Source organism: Poeciliopsis prolifica, unplaced genomic scaffold (genome assembly GCF_027474105.1).
Source record: "Poeciliopsis prolifica strain line A6 unplaced genomic scaffold, Auburn_PproV2 SCAFFOLD106, whole genome shotgun sequence".
In the NCBI taxonomy this organism is placed as follows: domain Eukaryota; kingdom Metazoa; phylum Chordata; class Actinopteri; order Cyprinodontiformes; family Poeciliidae; genus Poeciliopsis; species Poeciliopsis prolifica.
The window spans coordinates 457133-474721 of record NW_026562481.1 but is presented as its reverse complement, the minus strand read 5'-3'; the positions used below and the strand labels follow the sequence as shown (position 1 = coordinate 474721).

At 40.5% G+C, this 17589-nt stretch overlaps 1 pseudogene; it reads right to left on the bottom strand.

Annotated features, from left to right (window-relative positions):
* Positions 1-3190: 3190 nt before the first annotated feature.
* On the bottom strand, positions 3191-7512 carry LOC129354218 (uncharacterized; annotated as a pseudogene).
* Positions 7513-17589: the final 10077 nt, after the last annotated feature.

Here is a 17589-nt window from a genome sequence, read left to right as displayed (position 1 = left end):
GCTGCATTCCTGTTCGGAGCTTTGACCCGGTTCTCCAGTCTGGACCCCGGGCCTGTGAATCCAAACACAGCGGGGTCACGACCTCGCCATGTTTGTTCGAGGTCGCGATAGGTGTCACAGCGGCGGCCATGACTGGCTCCGGAATGACAACAAGTTCAGTCGGAGCGTTTCCGCCTAATTTGTTGCTGTTTTTCTTTCCCAAAGCCGGAGCTTAGCCGACAGCGCAGGCCGTTTAACTCCATCAGTGTTCCGCTTTATTTTCGAGCCGCTGTTGTTCCCTGAACCCAGACCGCGACCCGGTTCTGTTTGAACAGCCCTCCACGGGCTTTAAACTGTTATGATTGCATTTGATAATTCAGCAGCAAATCCCTGAAACAAAGAGTAGAGAGCGAACCAAACACGGAAGTTCACAGGTTGGCAAGGAGTCATTCTGCGACAGCTTGATGTTTCCACTTCAGCTAACAAACAGCAGACTGCTTTAGCTTATGGTTGCATCACTTTAGGTTTCGATAAAGAAAACTGGTGCTAACCTGAGTAAATGCTGCAGGAACCAAAGCAGAAACTTACCTTCTGTGTTTTCAGCAGAGCTGCTCTGATTGGCTGCACCTGCGAAAGAGCAGCCAATCAGAAAAGCTGATTGGCTGCATGCTGGTGGCGCCATTAGCACTGCTAGCTAGCAGCCAGACATTAACCTGGGTTCCTGACTCTGCATGCAGGAAGGTCACAGCAGGAAGGTCACAGCAGGAAGGTCACAGGAGGAAGGTCACAGGAGGAAGGTCACAGGAGGAAGGTCAGCAGCTTCTCTGGACGTAAACACAAAACTCCTACATTTAACAATTAATCTTTGTAAAGTTAGAATATTAATATGGTAACATCTCAAATTTAACAGCAGCTTTTTCCACTGTGGGAAGATTTTACAACATAAAATGTTTTTTTGGGCGCAGATCTAAATTGATTGATTGATTGATTGATTGATTGATTGATTGATTGATTGATTGATTGTCCCACCGTTCCAGATTCATATAGAAAGACTCGAGCCGGCCTGAAGTATAATCAAAGTAAACTGCTCCTCCTGCAAATCCCTGGATTTAATCCAAATATGCTTTTTGTTGATGAAATGATATTACATTTGATTTGATGCTCTCAGCAGAGATAAATGTAGCAGATTTTAAATAGTTGTAACTTAAAATTTAAGTTTTAAAGAAATTCGCAAGTTTACGTTGGTAAAACTGCAAGATATTTAAGCCACTTTTCAAACAGCCACTGTCCAGTCAGAGCATAAAGAACAGAATCTTACCAGGAATTGGCTTTGAGTTTCAGTAAGGAAAGTCGAGCAAATAAACAATTACATTTTGTTCCACAGACTGTAAATAACTACTAAATAGTAAATTCTCATTTTGTTCTTTGGTCCAACAGTGACACCTATTGGTTGATTTGTGCTTTTATTTTGAAGAGCGGTGGATTTTTCTTCGTGTGTTATGCGCTTCCTGTTTTTGCTGACCACGAGTCAGCGTTAGATGCTTAAGAAAACCGATGACAATCTGTAAACTAGCGCCCTTGGAAAGCAGAATGAGGTCTGAGTGATAAATTGTGATAAAACAAGTTTATTTAGAAGTAGTAGGAACGGCAGTAGTTTATTGTTTATTAACGAAACTGTGTATGCTAACGAATTTGGACACAACGTATTTTTTGTATGTATGGACGTTTATGTTTATTTATACAAGTATTAAGCATGCCCAACAGTTATGTATCTTTTATTTTATTTTACAGTTTTCACGGTGTCTGACAAGGAAAGTGAAGATTAAACTGCACCCGTTTGGAACTCCCTGCGCCTGGCTGTTTATTCCGAGGCCGCTACAAACAGACAAAGTGAAATATCATCAATATGAGCGAGAATCATAGAAACTGGAGTTATGAGCTTCAACCAGGCTGAAGGATTGTGTGATATTAGAGACGTCGGTTCACCAGCAGACAGTTAAACTTCCTCTTCTGCTCTTCTGCTTCATTGAAACTATTTTCTGAACCTTCTGATTTTGTTTTCCTTCACATGAAAGAATCTTTTTCTGTTTGACTTTGGCCAAACGGCTGCACTGAGCCTGCAGCGTTTAAACTACAGAGTCTCAGTAAAACATGGTAAACTTGTATTGTCCAACTGACTCTGAGTGACTATCAGTCTTTATAAAACAGTTTATACCACAGGGTGAATAACCTGTTTGTACTCAAATAGTTTGAAGGATTAAATCCTGCAAAATACAAAGAAATAGAAGAAATGTAAAGCTTGAAAAGTGTTCAAGTGTTCCCCAGACCTGTTTTCTCATCCTGAAAAGTTTATATATTTTTTACCTTATATGAAAAAAGCAGATCAAATCAGCTACAGACGTACCAGTAGGGAAGAGACAGCAGATTTCTACAGCACAACCAAAACCTGAGCGAGACTTCTGCACAAACTGGAGGCTAAATTACATGATAAGACCCAACATCCAATTTAGGTCTAATCAGCTGAGTGCATCAATCTGTTAACCTCTCTGTTAAATTATATGTAGCTTGAAAACGTCTTCAAAACATTTGAAAAAACATTGAGGGAAGAGTATGCAGTAAGAGGTTTTATCAGAGAGAAAGAGTTTCAGACACTTAATGTTTCAGATGTGTCCATGTGTTTTGGTAGACACTCTTTCGTCTCTCTCAAAGGTTTTGAGGATGAATGAACCAACAATTTTACATTTCATTGCTGTAAGTGGACCAAGCTACGGCCTCCTCAACATGTGTAAACCTGTTAGCATGTTCTAATGAGAAGTTCCAGCCAGAGCAGTTCACTAAGAGTTCAGTCAAACTCTGCCAGTGGCTTTGAGACCAGTTCAACCTGCTGGGCGAACCGGCTGCTCCGTCCCTCAGAGAAAACTTAGAAATACATGATGGTAGGTTTGTTGTATTCATCGGAATCTGCTTGCTAATTATATTATCACGGTAAAAAAGCTAATAATTAGCTGAAGAAGAACCTGATAATGGACTAGGACACCACTGGTTTATGCTAACGAGTGCTAACTATTTGTGGCTAGATTTTGTTACTGTTAATATCTGAATGCATCTTTATTCAGTTCACCAAACAAACAATTTACATTTGTTGGCTCTCACTTCAAAATATTACTGGAGGGATTTGGTTATGAACAGAACAAAATGCAAACACTTTAAATATTTCAAAAATCAAACTTTATTCATTTGCAGTAATAGATCAGAACAGAAACATCCATCTAAAATCCAGTTAAGACAAATCAAACCATTTAGTTAAATGGGCAGAAGGAGAAATGAAAATATAAGCTTTTATAGAAAAATGTTATAAACAAGTCTCTAACATCAAATATCAAAAAATCTTTAATGCGATAATTTTTATACAAAAGAGCTTATTGGACACAAATAATTGCTGCTTCTTATAAAAGTAAGATATGAATGAAAGATTCTCCTATTCTTAATTTCTTGTTTATGTGAAACTGGAACAAAGCAGGTTGGCCAGAAAATGAAAAAAGCATCTGGAATGACTTGTATTATGTCTGAAGGAAGTCAGAACCAAAGTGTTGATGAGAAAGAGAAACTGACACTTCACCATAACTAATCAGGAATGACATCATTACAACCTGCCAATCAGCACTGGTCCTTCAAATCAACATGGATGACTCCCACCCACTAACAGTTGCAACAATAACATTGTGTTGGTCAAAATGTTATGGCTGACCACTGTACAGTTCTACCTTAAGACATTTCCAAACCTCAATGTTTCCTCTGTAATTAGTTTAGCGACCCAAAAGGAGTCAAAGGCAAAGAAGTAGAAGAATATCTTAGATTTTCTTCAATGTGGTGTTATAGGAATGTGATGTGGTGTCATTATTGGCATTGTAGTTTGGAAGTGTAGTATAGTATGGGCGAGGTGTGGTGTAGAAGGGACGACTGTCATAGTAGGGAGTGTGGCGTAGTAGTAAGAACGTCTGCCAAAATATGGACGTCTGCCATAATATGGAGGTGGTGTGGCGTGGTAGTAAGAACGTCCGCCATAATATGGACGTCTGCCATAGTATGGAGTTGGTGTGGCATAGTAGTAAGAACGTCTGCCATAATATGTAGGTGGTGTGGCGTGGTAGTAGGAACGTCCGCCATAATATGGACGTCTGCCATAGTATGGAGTTGGTGTGGCATAGTAGTAAGAACGTCTGCCATAATATGTAGGTGGTGTGGCGTGGTAGTAGGAACGTCCGCCATAGTAGGGAGTCGGTGTGGCGTGGTAGTAGGAACGTCTGCCATAATATGTAGGTGGTGTGGCGTAGTAGTAGGAACGTCCGCCATAGTATGGAGTTGGTGTGGCATAGTAGTAAGAACGTCTGCCATAGTATGGAGTTGGTGTGGCGTAGTAGTAGGAACGTCTGCCATAATATGGAGGTGGTGTGGCATAGTAGTAAGAACGTCTGCCATAGTATGGAGTTGGTGTGGCATAGTAGTAAGAACGTCTGCCATAGTATGGAGTTGGTGTGGCATAGTAGTAAGAACGTCTGCCATAATATGGAGTTGGTGTGGCATAGTAGTAAGAACGTCTGCCATAGTATGGAGTTGGTGTGGCATGGTAGTAAGAACGTCTGCCATAATATGGACCTCTGCCATAATATGGAGTCGGTGTGGCATAGTAGTAAGAACGTCTGCCATAATATGGAGGTGGTGTGGCATAGTAGTAAGAACGTCTGCCATAGTATGGAGTTGGTGTGGCATAGTAGTAAGAACGTCTGCCATAATATGGAGTCGGTGTGGCGTAGTAGTAGGAACTCTGCCATAATATGGGTTTGGTGTGGCATAGTAGTAAGAACGTCTGCCATAGTATGGAGTTGGTGTGGCATAGTAGTAAGAACGTCTGCCATAATATGGAGTTGGTGTGGCATAGTAGTAAGAACGTCTGCCATAGTATGGAGTTGGTGCGTAGTAGTAGGAATGTCTGCCATAATATGGAGTGGTGTGGCATAGTAGTAAGAACGTCTGCCATAGTATGGAGGTGGTGTGGCATAGTAGTAAGAACGTCTGCCATAGTATGGAGTTGGTGTGGCATAGTAGTAAGAACGTCTGCCATAGTATGGAGTTGGTGTGGCATAGTAGTAGAACGTCTGCCATAATATGGAGTTGGTGTGGCGTAGTAGTAGGAATGTCTGCCATAATATGGAGGTGGTGTGGCATGGTAGTAAGAACGTCTGCCATAATATGGAGGTGGTGTGGCATAGTAGTAAGAACGTCTGCCATAATATGGAGTTGGTGTGGCATAGTAGTAAGAACGTCTGCCATAGTATGAGTCGGTGTGGCGTAGTAGTAGGAACGTCTGCCATAATATGGACGTCCGCCATAATATGACCTCTGCCATAATATGGAGTCGGTGTGGCGTAGTAGTAGGAACGTCTGCCATAATATGGAGGTGGTGTGGCATGGTAGTAAGAACGTCTGCCATAGTAGGGAGTCGGTGTGGCATAGTAGTAAGAACGTCTGCCATAATATGGAGTGGTGTGGCGTAGTAGTAAGGAACGTCTGCCATAATATGGACGTCCGTATGGACTCTGCCATAGTATGGAGTTGGTGTGGCATAGTAGTATGGACGTCTGCCATAATATGGACGTCTGCTGTAATATGGACGTGGTGTGTAGTAAGGTTGTACTTCAGGTATTGTTGTTTCGGTCCACTCAAAGCTGGGTTCTTTCCCGTCCGTTTTAGTAGCTTCTAACTTTTGCTGTTGCCATAAATCGGATTGTAGTATCTGGACTTTTTCATTAAGATGCTGATTTACATCCTCAGAGTCCTTCAACTTAGCAGAAAGGAGAGAAGTATCTAAAAAGTCAAAAAATAAATTGGATTAATTTTGGATCCTTTTGACAGAGATAAAATACAAATACATTGGCTGTACATTGACTGTTGGCTTCATAACGGCCAATGAAGTACTTTGTACTTCAGGGTTTCGGAAGCCTTGAAAAGTCTTCAGAACACATGAGAATAACTGAATCTAATTTGATCTAATTTGATCTAATCTTACAGCTGGTGTTCGGAGTTTCAGGGAAGGCCTTGTTTTTGTCTCCATGTTAGAAAAGCAGTTGATCCCAGGAATGGATATTCTCAACGTTCAATGTTATTTTGAAACTTGAATCTTTATTGATGTGTATAATGATGGCATAATTTATACTTACAATAGATACGCAGACCAGTGATTGTTACCAGTATGACCCAGCAGATTGCCACTGTGGACAGACACCATTTGATGGAAGGATTTCTGCCTCCTAAGAGGAAAGTAATAGAAAATACTGAATGGTAATTACAGAACTATTTCCTTATGTGCTTTTTATTTTATGCTACAGTCTTTATTACAGATTTCAATACACTTATTATGTCTTTCCTCAAAATTCTACACACAAATACCTCATACTGGTATGAGTCTGTGCTGCCTGTGGTAAGTCCAGACTTTGAGCCGTTTATGGAGGAGAGGCTCTCCTATGGCTGCTCTATCGAACAGGCCTGATTGGTGGATTTCTGCAGAGATGTTTGACCTTCGGAAGGTTCTCCTCTCTGCACAGAGGAATGTTGGTGCTCTGACAGATTGGCCATCGGGGTCTTTGTCACCTCGTTTCTCCCCCGATCTGTCTGTACAAACGGGAAGCTTTAGAAAGAGTCAGGGCTCCAGACTTGCTGCATTGAGCAATGATGGAGGCCGCTGAGCTCTGGACCTCAGAGCAGCAGAAATGTTTCTGGATCCTTCCCCAGATTTGTTCCTCAAGACAATCCTGCTTGAGGTCTACAAACAGTTCTTTCAAATTCATGCTTGATGTTTGACCTCTGACCTGAGGTAAACTGGGAGATCTTATGTAGACAGTTTGCCTTTCTAAATAAAGTCCAATCAGCTGAATTTACCACATCGACTCCACTGAAACTGTGGAAACTCAAGAATCAGTGAGAAATCTCAACTGTGTGTTTCATCAACAAACTTTCTTCTTTTATTATAATTTTAATAAATTTGCAGTTTACTTAGAACCTTTATTCAACATTTCTATCAAGATGTATTTGTGTGCAGAATATTGAAGAAAGATATTTATTCATTACAATTTGTAATATGGCTATAGTGTAAGACAATTTGAAAAAAGTAAGGACTGTGACACAACAATCATATATATATATATATATATATATATATATATATATATATATATATATATATATATATATATATATATATATATATATGATGTTTTATGTAACAGTCTGTTAGTTAAAGCTGTGCTACAGCAGTGACAACGACCCTCACTTTGGATCCATTGTTAGGATTTTTCTTGTTCACTTCTAATCAATGTCATAAAAGTAAAACCCTTCATAGAATAATTCATCAAATCTTACCTGTAGACAGGTAAACACGTCGAGTCTCAGTCAGCTCCATGGATTCTGTCTTCATGTTGAACGGAGATCAGTGTCTTTGCAGACAGAGGATGAAACTAAAGAGAGAAGTTCTCCATGAGAACCATCTGCGTTGTGGTCTTTCAAACCTTCCTGTTCTGTTTTAAGAAGCTGTTGCTCAGTTTTTAACCACAGCCTATTGGTTAAGATCCTGCTGCTCAGCAAACTGCTGCAAGCAAAACAGTAAAAACCCCTGATAATGAAATAGTTATGGATGAATGAGTCTGGAAATAAGATTATTTTCATTTCCCATTTCACATGTTCAGTCTCATTAATAAAACATGTTTAAAATCAAATGATTAAACATCCCAGTACACAACTCTCTCCCTTTATGGGTTATTCATCAAGATGAAGACATTTGGTTTTGACCAGGACTGAAACAAAGATGTGCAGCAGCTGCAAGGCCCAACAGGAGGTTCTGGGTGCAGCAGATGGTCCAACTTCTGTCAGAACCGACCAACACAGAACATAGAGAAACATGAACTATTTCAATAAAGTATTATTTTTATGAATCCAGGAGATGAAAAACATTCTCCTCCTGCAGAAGCATCGGCGTTTAGATCATTCACAACCTGCAGGTTACATTTTAGAATATTTCTGACACATTCAGGTATTTTCTTTTAACAATTCCTTTATTGCTCCAAACAGAGGAAAAGGCAGAAAATCACGTAGCAAATAGAATAAATAAAGTGAATGAATAATAAAATACATGACAGTCAACATAAATGCCAACATGTAAGTCAACATAACTTATTAAAATGTTGTTCTCTGGTCCAAAGGAACAAGCAACTGGGTCGGTTAATACAAAATTTAAAAAATGTGCAGCTTACTAAATCTTATTAGAAGCTTACTGGAAAGTAACCAGTAAAAACCTGGAAAGTTAAATTCCCACAACAACTAGTTAATTCTGTAAGTACTGAGTTTCTGAAAAGTGCGGGCTGTGTTGTGTATTGGTACCAAGGTTCTTGTTGAAGGAATCGGATCAGAGATCCAGGAGTAATTTGGTTCTTCAGTCATTTTTCCATAAGATGTTTGTTTGATTTTTCTGTTTTTCTTTCTTTTCAGATGTTCAGTTTGCTGCTCTTAGTTAAACTAGGTTTCTTTTCCTCCTTTCAGTTCCTCTTCTGCCTTGACTCATTTGTTTTCTGCCAGTTTCCACCGGAGGATTTTGCTAGAGATCAGCTGTTTCTCGTGCTTTACCCATTTTAATACGTGATGTAGGGCGAGTTCTCTGCAAAATGATGATTGCTGCAGTTTTTAAGTCTCGTTCCTGTCTGAATTCTTCCCATTGTCTGATCATTCTGCTTCTTCTGCTTCAGTTTTGTAGAAATAAAATTCACAATAGTTTTCCCCTCTATTCTGCAAAAACACAAAATCTCACCAAGTATTTCTGGTTTACTTTTTAGTGTAAATATCTTTGTATTCTTGAAATAAAGCAAAACACTGGCATTCACACATTCCAGTAGAATATGTTCATCTAATTATTCAAAGTTTTGCATTGAGTCATTCACTTTTACTAAATATCCATTAAATACACACAGGGATATATTTTATGTTTTTTTTCTTAATTTGAGCTGTCAGATTTCTGAAATTCAGATTCTCATAAACTTTAAATAAAACTAAGTTTTATAAGTTGCTTCATGAGGCAAAAAAAATGGAATTTTCACACTAAATCCTAAAATTAAAGGTACAAAGAGAAGCAACAATAGAGCTTTGTAAATAAACTCATAAAACAGAATAATGAAAAAAAATGATCAGAAGATAAAGTTAAAATGCTGCAGTAACACGACAGGAAGTTATATTGATTATATCATATTCACCAAAAAAGAGTTTTTTTGTTGTTGTATTTACCCAGAATTCTGTGCAGTGTAGTCCACTTCCTGCTTTTGCGCGGTCTCTGGTCCGCTTGGTGTTCACATTCTAACCTCGGCCCGGTCTGGGTGAACCGAACTCACACCCAGGTTTTCCATGTTTTATCTGCATCAGAGTTTGGTTACTTATTCCCACCTCTCCAATCGGACCGGACTTTCTAGACAAACGGACTGAAGTTGGATTAAGGCGGACTGAACAGAGCTGGTGGGAACGCAGCTCTGGACAGGAGACCTGGAAGCAGACTGGGACTTGGAAAAATCTCAAAGGTTTCTGAGGAGATCATTGTTGTTCTGAGACCAATCCAGTATCCACTGGTTCCAAAACCAGCTAACATGTTTCTGCAGATGAAGTCCTGAGTAACAACATGACTCAAACATTTTTGAATGAAGTTTCATATTATTGTAGTCTTCAGCTGTTTCTCAGAGGAAGTTAATTCTTTAGTCAGTTTATTGAGAAAGCATGTTGGAAGCACCTGAAGCCGACCAAATCATCGGTAGATTTCCATCTCAAGCTGCTGTGGTTTTCTTTCTGCTCTGAGTCAAACCAACCTGTTCCCCTCCTGGCCTTGGGGGGGGCGCTGCACCAAGAACCACTGAAGGAAGTGACAAAAAACCTCTGCAAGAAACTGAGTCCTACTTCCTCCTTCACCAAATTTAAACAGAAATGGAGTGGTGTCAGATTTTAGCTTTTGCAGGATTTTTTTGTTATCTTTGGTAAAAGTCAAAACCAGGAGCCATTCCTCCCACTAGTGTGAGACGAGACTGGGCTGTGCTGAACCGTCTGATGGGCGTGTGGTGAGCCGTGGAGAGATTCTGCAACTATTGGACCGAATCATTTGCATTCATTGCCAACATGGAAGGATTTCCTGAATGTTGCTGTGTAGCTGCGACCCGACCCGGAAGAAAATGGATGGATGAATGCTCTGCAGTGAGAAGCTGTCAAATAACAAAAACAGTACCAGACTATAGAGCGCACCTTACCATAAGCAGCACCTACCAGTTTTTTACATAATTGGAAACGTACCTACTGGGCTAAAAGCCGCACGGTTCACAGTGGAGACAAAGTGGCTTGTAGTCATAGTTGCTTTAAAGGACAGACAGGAATGAACCTTGAAACTTGCAAGACAAAGACTTGAGCTGGACTCTTATGCAGCTCAAGTTAATCCAGTTCTCCCATCCCTGGTCCTTAGCGCCCCCTGTCCTTTGTTTTAGATGCTGTCTGCTCCAGCTCAGCGTCCCAGTGCATAACGTCAACTGGTGCAGCTGCCTAGTAATCACCCATTCATCAGGTCAGGTGTGTGGAATCGGACCAACAATTAAAACATGTAGCAGAGGCTTCAGGACTTCTCCACTGAGCCGTCAACCAGATTCTCAAAGGCCTCATATGTGAAGCATTGATCTGTTCAGTCCTCAGAATCAACTGTCATTTTACAGAAGCTTAAAGGGGAACTGGTATGTAGATCAAATCCAGTCACTAGATGTTCTGATTTGTTCTTTGCGTGACACAGCGGCTCGTTTTGTTTGTTCCACTTCAGGAGCTTCACTTCATAATGAACCGAAGCCCCTGAACTGTCAGTCAGTGTCACTCCACCCACACTCAGGTCCAATCGGGCTGAATAAGTGAAAGCACCTGTGTGAGGCACTCCAACCCAGATTCAAGTAGAGACAACTGAACACTTGCATGCTGACGGAGCGGTAAGGCAACTGGAACTGGTGAGAAAGGTTCCAACGTGCCGCCGGCTGGGTGTGGCGCCTCAGCAGAGTTCATGAATTAACTGAACTCTTGAACTGTACTCTGGAATGTGGCAGGCAGAAAGTCAGCCAGACAAACGGACCGGGAACATTCATGCACCCCTCGCCGTCTCAAAGCTCCGCTCACCCCCGTCTGGATCCTGCATGTCAGCGTTGAACCGAACTGAGCAGAGAACAGCAGAACCTGGACAGAAAGGTCAAAGTGCAGCATTTCACTCTATTGTCACAACTGCAAGATGCCGACCAACTGCACTTCCAGGTTGTCTGTAAATAACATTTCTCTTCAGTCCACAAACGTAAAATACTGAAGGACTAAGATCTTCAGGTTCTTCAGCAGACCCTAAACTTCAGTTTGTTTACAGCAAACACTTTAGTTTAGTTTAAAAAGTCCTTGTAATAGATATCTTTAGTGAAATTTACAACTTGACAAAACTTGAACTTTACTTTCCCATAACGTCCAGATAACACAATAATCTACAGGTCATAGGTCATGAAACCTAAAGGTCTTTTACCAGAACTTTACAAATGACATGAAATTTACAGATTACTTTCCCAGAATTCCCAGTTTCTTGAAACCTGTATGTTATGTTTCCAGAATTTCCAGGTGACATGACACAGTATTGAAGTCACTTTCCTGAAATGTTCCAGTTTAAATTACTGGATGTTGAGCGTTCTTTGTCATCACTTCAATCTACAGTCTCATTTCTGAAACTTAAAGGTTCCTTACCAGAACTTTGCAGCTGCTGTTCCTGAGCACCATTCCAGGTTAAAGTCACTGATTACTTCTCCATAACTCACATTGTTTGCAAGTTACTTTCCTGAAACTGTGAGGCTCATTGCCAGGTGTTACAGAACTTTGTCAATCAGAGATGCATGTCTATATACTTTTGAAAAAATCTGAAATTTGCAGGTTGCTTTCTTAGAAGAATTTCAATTTTTCTTTACTGACTTACTTTTCCAGAATAAATCTGTTTCTTTCCAGGAACTAATGTTTTACATTCCTGGAGTTAAATGTTATCAGAACTAATAAACACAGTTCTGCCTTTTGGGAACTTTTAGAAACTATGAGTTATTTCTGAGGAATACTTTCATAGATCTTTACAAATACATTTCAAAAAACTTGAAAGTTAGGTTTAGTTTCCAGAACTCAGCATTTTCAGAATATTAATTTAGCTTGTACTTCATGAGAAAAAATCATTTTATGACAGTAAATTCAGTGAAAGAAGCTAATTTACCATTTTATATTTAATATGGCAGAACAAACAATATAAATATATAATATATACAATGACCAGTTAAAGTTTTGAGCTTTAACGTTACTAATCGTTTAAAGTGACGGTGATGATGCGGTGTTTTTCTTTATTTTTAGCAGCAGTAAAAAGATGGTGCAATGCTTTGCTAACTGTGTGGATTGAGACCATTCAGGACGTTCCAGAGAGCCATAAAAACATTCCAGGAAGAGTTGGGACGACTTTCCTTCCTCCTTCACTCTGTCTGACATCTTCACATTTCTCTCATCACCTCCTCTCCCTCTTCCCACCTGGAAGGCTGCAGATCCGTCTTCCAGGCTGAAACAACTTCTGCTCATGAAATTTCCCTCGCCTGACTGCAGTCACTTCTGATGCAGCTCTTGTTTGGATTGTGGCTGAACGCTCCTGTTAACGGTTCCTAAAGCTTGTAGTCGTAGAAGAAGGAATGCACATCAGTATTGTCTGAGTTTTGCTGTAATTTACTGTGAATGCATTCATTACTAAAAGTAGCAGCAGCACACATGTTCACGTTGAGACGGTTTCTTGAGGTATTCCCAGTTAGCGGCGGTTCCTCATTCCTCAGACACCTGCAGCTGTCAGGGCTGAACCACAGCGCGATTAGACGGCTAACGCTGGAGAAGCTAATTCACACGCAGGAGAGAGCATTGACTGCAGGGAGGTCAAAGGTCACGGTCTGTCCTGGTGAAGGATTTGAACTTGAAGTCTGTCCAGCTGAACTCTGAGCTGAACTCTAAACTGGTTTCCCTGAATCTGACCCTGTTTCTTCCTGTCCTGAGGAATCCTGCTCCAGGCTGACGGCTGGAATGTTGACATAACAGATGTCGTCTGACAAACCCAGTAATTATGAGCCGTACGGCTGTGTGTCCGTACCGCTCTCTCCTCCTCTGCCTCCTCAGGCAGGTTTAGCGTCACGGTTTCCTCGTGCTTGTAGAGCAGCAGTCACTCCTGCATTTCAAGACTCTTCATCTAAAATCGCAGCTTTTCTACAAACTGAAAACAAAACATAAAACTGGAGGCAAAAAAGGTTTAGGTGAATTTTGCATTAAATTGTTCAACTATTGTCTGATGTAAAGTTTACAATACTTAGCTTTATTCTAAAACTAAGTATTGTAGCTTTAGAACATAAACAATACAGCTTGTTTGATTTTAAGCTGAATTTTGAGTTTTCTCATGGAGTTTTGTTGTGAAGTTTTGTTTTATACGTCCTAATTGTTCATTGCTGAATGATGCCTCAAGAAGATCCAGTGCATGCTTTTACTGTGAAGGTCAATAACACGTTTACTCTGCTTGAGTTTTATTTTCGTGTGTTTTTAATCTACAGTCTCTCTGTAGTCTGTTCCAGTCCAGGGAGTCCAGTTCGTTTCTTTAAGTGTGGATTTGTAATCAGGTTCTGAAGTTCTGGTCTGGGTTCGGTTGAACTGAACTCTGGTTCAGTTTGAATGCATATGTGAACTCCAAGCTCTAAAGGCTGACGACAGCGCAGGGCATTCTGGGTAAATCCAACCAAAGCTAATGTGTTAGCCTAGCGCTAGCAGCAGAAATGGCTCCTGGTCTTCAGCCAAAGACTAAAGAGAAATCACTAAACTCTGACGCCTCCATCTTGTTTCATCTGGTGAAGCAGGAAGTTGCTCTCAGCGTCTTCAGAGGTTTTAGTGTCGTTTCCTGCAGTGGTTGTTGGTGCAGCGCCCCCACAGGCCAGGAGGGGAAACAGGCTGGTTTGGGTCAGAACCACAGCAGGTGGAGCAGATTAAAACATTGTTTTATTTTCGCCTTTTTAGCATTTGAATTGCTTTGAGCGTTTTGTAGAAATGCAGCTTAAGCTGTTTGTCTTACATATGTATCAAAGCTTTCTGTCTCTGTTTCTGTCATAAGGACGAAAACAGGATGAAAACTGTTGTTCTGCAGTTTAATTGAAGGATGAAAACATTTCTCGTTTCTCCAGGATGAACTATTTTTTGCCGGTGAAGTCGAGGCGGGGGACGTTTATAGCAGAGCGAGGCTGGACGGACTCCTGGTGGCACTTCACAGCTGCCAGGGTTTATTTCAGTCCACTTAAAGTCTCACAATAGAAGCTGGCAACTTCCTGAAAGTGACTCAGCACATAAATGTGTGAACTTCCAAGGAACCACCAAGATTGCAGCGTTGCGGCTTCTCCTGGGAAGGCAGCGGCGATTAAAATAAACTGAAGGAAAACACACAATGGAGGTAAAATATCTGTGGCTGCGGGGAGCCGATGTTGGCCCCGGATCGCTGTGTCCCAGGCACCATCTGACCCGTTTTCCCCCTCATTTAGAAAATGGGTGTCGCTTATCGTAGCAGAACTGCCTTTGAACCAGAACATACAGAAATAAGGAGGCAGCCGGAGACCCAGCGAATCCTTTTATAGCTGAGTTTGAGGAAAATCCGGATCTCATTGGCCGGATTAAAGCAGGTTTGATCTGAGGTCATCGAGGATCTTTAGGAAAGAAAAACGAACCACAGGAGCTGCTGGGCATCTTCTGCATCGCCGTCACTCATGGAAAAAGTTATGAACATTTTTGCTCCAGGATGATCTGGTTTTTCAGGTGCATCACAATTAAATGTGAACTTTATTTTTTTATCACACCAGTTTAACCAGTGCCCATTTGTATCCTCTGGTTTCCTTGGACCCGCCGGATGGGTCCACCAGAACTCGCAGCAGCCATTAAAAGTCGTGTTGAATCCATCGATCTTCTGCCAAATCAGACTCCAGTTTCCCAAAAATGGAAAAATTTACGTCCAAGTTTAATGTTCAAACCTGAGAGGCTGGAATAAAAATAATGACTTGAGCTGCAAAAACCAAAATCCTGGAATATTAAACTCAAACTCAGAGTCCAGTATTTACTCACTTACTTTTACTTGAGTAACTTTTTTTTAAATGTTACTTTTTTTGACTACAGTTGTTTTTACTTTACTTGACTAATTTCATTATGAAGCATTTCTACTCTTGGTTGAATAAAATTTCTTTATTTTTTAGCCACTGAATTAAAAGCATTTGAATTAAAAGCATTTGAAGTAAAAATTCACACACTTGCAGTTTCTGTTAAAGTTTTGTATGTTTTTTATTAAAAGAAAATGATTTGGAAACATTTTATTTTGCCTGATTTTATCTTTTGTTACAATTTACTCTTAATTTTATATTTTATTCCATCTAATGATGCAACTTTTAAATATTAATGACTGATAATTCGATCAGTACTTTTCACTTTTCTGGGCAGATAAGAAGTGAGAAGATATTTTTGCTCCAGCAGAAACGAGGAGTTTAATTTTTCGGCTCCCTCCTCGCTGATGCGTCTCTGTTGTTTCACAGATTGGCTTCATATTTCCGGACAGGTTGCGTCCCCGCCGGTTCCCATGCACCCGCCGCAGCTGACCAGTCACTGACCTGAGCAGCCAGTGACACCGCAGTGAACTCTGGGTAAAAAACATCGCCAAGTTCACAGCGGCTGAGTGTTCATCAGATAAAGACCTTGGCAGAGGTACGGGGTCCCACAGACATAAATAGGCCAGACTGTGTGTGTCCCATTAATTTTCTGCCACATGGCTTCAAACTGTTCTGCTGGTCAATTAGGCGGTCAGGTGGAGGCTGGAAACGCTCGGTGATCTTAACGAGACTCAGAGGAGACCCCCCTCTGAGTCTCCACAGAGACCCCCCCCTCCACAGAGACCCCCCCCCCCTCCCTCCTTCCACAGAGACCCCCCCATCCACAGAGACCCCCCATCCACAGAGACCCCCCCCCCTCCCTCCTTCCACAGAGACCCCACGGTCAGGTAAACACAACACAGATTGGCACATTTCATTATAAAGTCAGGAAAATAAGGAGATTTCAAAATAAAAGACATTGCCAACCGTGAGGAAATATCATAGCAGCAACTTTTCTCTTTCCTGGGTGGTTATAATGTTCTGGTTGATCATTAAACATCTGGATTTATTTTCTACATGAATGTCCCAATCTTTGTCTTTGAACCGCAGAGATTTCATAAAATGAAAGAAACATCTTTGAGTCAAAACTCCAGTTTGTGAGGAAACAAAAAGTTTCAGAGTTAAGATGCAACATGATGAATGAGGCAGAGTGGAACAGGAAGTTTATTCTGACGTTTCCAGCAGGAAGTGCTGCAGCTGCTTAGTAGTGAGAGAGGTCAGAGGTCACTTACATTTATTTAGTTTCCCAAATGAGCCAAAATCATTTAATTCAACGTGAATTTGGAGACATTCATGTGGTCATTATTATAAATATGGACAGCGTGTGAACCATAAACATCCCATAATAATCCACCACTGCTAATAACAGCCTGATCCTGCAATCTGTGACTCAGAGCATCTTCCTTTAATTCCCCGATTCATCAGATTAACATTGTTACTAAAACTTCAGTCCAAGTCAAATCTGAAAGACAGCTTTATGAAATACTACTTTGCAATGAAATATGTATTATATATCTTTTTTACAGAAACATAAATGTATTTATTCTTCCTAATATTGTGAGAAACGTCTTCCTGCAGGCTGAAAACCAGTTGGCTTCAAGTCATGAAAATATGTTTGCATAAAAATATTAAGTACTTTATTTGAAGACTATGTGATTTTCTCACAATGCTTCATATTTTTATCTAGAAAATGTATTTTTTCAGTAATCATGCTGATCAAGCAACATTTAGATCCCAACATTTAACCAAAAATGAACAAACTATTCAGTGACTCGTGACTTTGTGAGTCGTCTGTTTCCAAAATATCTTTGATATGATTTGTTGAGCGTTGATTTTTAAATATTTGGTCAGAAAATATTCATCTGTGAAAGAGTTTATTTTTATTAAAACTCTAAACCATAATATGTTTCCTTCAGGACTCTAGAAGTCTATGAAAAGACAAGTTGCTTTTAATCAAACAAATCTTCCATATTTAGTTAGTTTTGCTGAATGAACTGATTTTTGGGAACTCGGCTCATTTTGTGGTTTTATATGTCAGTTTAAAAACTGGTTCCCTCTCAACAAGAGCTTACAATAACTTCAATAACTTGGCACCTTAAGACCATAATTACTGCATAATTGCGACTTAATTAGTTTTGTGGAACAGCGAAAATCCAGGTCGGATTCTGGCTACTGAGCAGGAACTGGATCAGCGCCTGGGTGTGAGTAAAATCAGCCCCTCAGGTGACAGGAAGGGAGTTTCCAGAAGTTTTCAACTTCCGAGGTGGCAACAGTCAGTCGCTGTCATGAAACCAGTTCAACT